Raw genomic sequence first — 3,473 nt, 5'->3', positions numbered from 1 at the left:
GCTGTCAGCTAACATCCTGAGCATTTCATATACCATGTCTGCATACTGATGCAGAGAATGAGCCTGCAATTCTAGGACGTCAGCAGAGCTCTCTCATCAACTCAGCTCCCAACAGCAGCTTACTCTGGGTTCAATTAAGGTAGCAAATGGTTTCCAGAGAAGAGGCAGCCTCTATTCTGAGATAAAGGTTTTGATCACCCATCATTACCAATTCATTAGCCTCCTCTGTCCTGCTGGACCTGGCCTGAAGGTTGACAGGCAAAGCCTAGGGGCGGGGGTAGGGGCAGTGTTTGGTTCACACTCTGATCACACGTGATCGCATGGGGTTTCCTAACTCAGCAGAACAGGACAGCCACTGCTGACCCTGAAGCTAGGTTAGGGTCACCCTGGGATAAGTGTCATTTCCCAGCCTCTTTTGGTAAGCAGGGTGAAAGCAAGGTCAAGGAAGAGCAAAGAATGGGCTGTAACCTAATCAATGGAATTGACACAGCTGAAGAAAGAACACGTCCAAAAAGCAGTGTGGTCAGCATGGGCAAATCAGTGTCCATGAGGAAGAGGGTCATGTGCAGGCAGGTCTGTGCTGGAGTGGTGACCAGTCCTGAGCCATGTGTCCCTCTGGTGGAGAGGGAGCATCAGGCTTCACTGGACATTCCAGGCAGTCCTCCAGCTCCCTCTTCTCACCCCGATCACAGGCTCATCAGGATGTCTTCAGGTGATAATTTGACTTCCCATCTAGATTTCATCACAGGGAGAGAATGTGCTTGAAACAGAACGTGTGTCTGATCTCCTGGCCAATTTTATTTGTCATTGTAAATTAATAAAATGGTGTTTTGATTTACAGATTCAATCTGTCTCTTGTGAATTTGGTTAGTATGACTTAGGGCCTGATGAACTGATCTTACCTTGGTGGGCTGACAAAACCAATTTTCGCAGTTTTTGAACCTGAAAACTAAGGCGCAGACCCTGGCCTGTGGTGAAATCACCAAGGTAAATTCCCAGACAGTGGCCTTCCCGCCACCCCCCATCAAACACATTTCTCTCATGGACTTTAATCTTTTCTAACACTTCAGTTCAATGTCCACTCAAATGGCTGATTCCATGGTGATAAATTCCAGAAATAAGAAGTTTATCCCTATCTTGAGCTACCTAATCAATGTTTTGACACATCTATAGAAGCACCCACTAAAAACATAATTCTAATTAGCATGTGATTTTTAGCACTTTACACATATCTTCTATTCATAACTATCGAGCTATTATTCATCTATAACCCACACTTTTTAAAGTCCTGCCTGACAGTACCAATTAGGTTCTGTGATCATTTAACCCAATGGTGCTTGCTGGGTGACCGCACCACACAAGGCAGGCCCTCAACTCCTGCCCCAAGTCCCTCCAGTCTGTCCTGGGGGTCTCTGAGTTGATCTCCTGTGTGCACACAGTGCTCTCTTCCTGCCTCTCTTTTTTAACGTTGGCTGCCTGTAGGGCATTTTCAAGAGAGCCCGACCTTCGCCAATACCATTGCTCCTGGTGTTGTAGCTATCCATGGGAATTTTCCTTCCTAGAGCATTGTCTCTGGGAGTCAGCAAAGCTGCTCTTTGGTACCTCAGAGAGACAGATGGCATAAAGTTTTCTCAAGTCACCTCTGCACACCTAGAGCCACACATCTGTAGGGTAGGAGTAAATGGCATCCTTCTCCCCAGGCCTGCACCACACAATGGTCTCTAGTCCCAGGGACCCCTGCCTGTGCCCCGAGTCCTACAAAGTTCTGAATGAAGCACTTTCATTTTCAGTGCCAGCTTCTCTCCAAAAAAGGGATCAAGCCTAGGACTTGAGGAACAGACATCTTACTGCCCTCCCCATCTCCTGTGTCTCCCTCTGGTCCAGACTGTGCTCAAAAATCTTCTTCCTCTAAATGATACCATCCACTCATGCAAATAGACAACTGGAGGAAGTCACAGGGTGACAGTCTCAGTTCAGGCTCAGGGTGGAAAACCCTGTGCTACACAGTCACATGTCCATTCATCACATACCTGTGAACAGATGCCAGATTCTGAGCCAGGCTGTGATAACAGAGAGAATAAGACACAGTTCCTAGAGGTTCAGCATCATTCATGATGACTCATGAGTTCATTCATAATCAACTATGGTATAATGTTATATGCACCATAATAATGATATGTACGAGATATGCTACAACACAGAAGAAAGCAAGCTTCCTGTAGCAGAGGTTAGACGGTAGTAGACAGGAGCTGAGCAGAGGAAAGGGAGTTTCTAAACAAGGCTTGCGAGGAGATGACAGTCAAATGCTCCCGTAAGCGTGAGTTTCTCGGGTAAATGATAAAAGGCATTCCAGGCAGGGGGAAGTGTTAACCAAGTGTTAGAGGAAGCGATTTTATTCTTTAAATTTGATCATTCTACAAATGTAGTAATTCTATATGTGAGACTTTCTGTAGCAAAATCCCAAGAGGACTCAACATATGAACAGCTGCTTTTCAGTAAAACCTTTTGAAAAAACTGATGTTGCAACAGGATTTGATCCGTTCTCTTTTGGTTGCTGAGACTGAACAGTAGCAAAAATAAGAGGAGGACAAGGATAAAGGTGATCGTCAAAGCATTTCAATACCATCTGCCGAGAGTAATTTAGCCAGAGAAATCGTGATGGGCATGAACAACACGAGCAGCCCTTTGACAAGTGGTGCTGTAAACGCAGAAACCGCCACACTCGTGCGTGCACTATGGAACTAACTTTGTTTTCCCTTCATAGCTCAGCCTTAGTGATTAACTAAGATTGTGTCAAAAGCAGACAACCTGTCTCACCCGATACATTTCTCAAAGCAGGCAGCAGCTGTCCCGCACTCTTGAACATCCTGTCTGGCCTAACACATCTCTGAAAGCATCTTGTCTAGCCCAATATGTCCCCATACATTTCTCAAAGCATCCTGTCTCACCTGATACATCCCGATACATCTACGTCTCTCAAAGCAGGCAGCAGCTGTCCATCACACTTGAGACACCCTGTATAAATGATGCATGTACCTACATAAACCCTAGCCCTCAGTCGATCAGAGAGGCACATGCAACTTTACCCTCTGTCTCCCAGCCGATGTCTTCTGAAATAAAAACCTTTCCTTTAAGTTCTGTCTGGCGGGTGTGATTGGCACTCCTATAGAGGTGGGTACTAGGACCCACACAGGTCAGGGATTCCCTCAGTGAAGGGGAATCCTACAGGACTCATTCGTGACCAGCACACCAACCATTGATTTACACTGGACAGGTGGTGATAAGTTAACCAATAAGAAAAGTCCACTGTTGGTCAAGGCATACAGAAGATCTAGACTGCTTCCTAATTCTGCTACACCAGCGAGGCTTACCAATTCTAAAAGCTATACAGAAAGTAAGGACAGACCATGGAAGAGACTCTGATCGTCTCTAGTCTTCTCATTTACTTGCACATATTAGGAAGGCTCTCAAGA

The 3,473-nt window shown here is 45.7% G+C and overlaps 1 pseudogene; it reads left to right on the top strand.

Annotated features, from left to right (window-relative positions):
• Positions 1-456: 456 nt before the first annotated feature.
• LOC103591669 overlaps positions 457-3,473 on the top strand; it is a 7,384-nt pseudogene continuing 4,367 nt past the window's right edge.

This window comes from Galeopterus variegatus, unplaced genomic scaffold, assembly GCF_000696425.1.
Source record: "Galeopterus variegatus unplaced genomic scaffold, G_variegatus-3.0.2 Scaffold1005, whole genome shotgun sequence".
NCBI lineage: Eukaryota > Metazoa > Chordata > Mammalia > Dermoptera > Cynocephalidae > Galeopterus > Galeopterus variegatus.
Note: the sequence above shows the minus strand (reverse complement) of the source record. Positions and strands in the feature narration are given on the sequence as shown.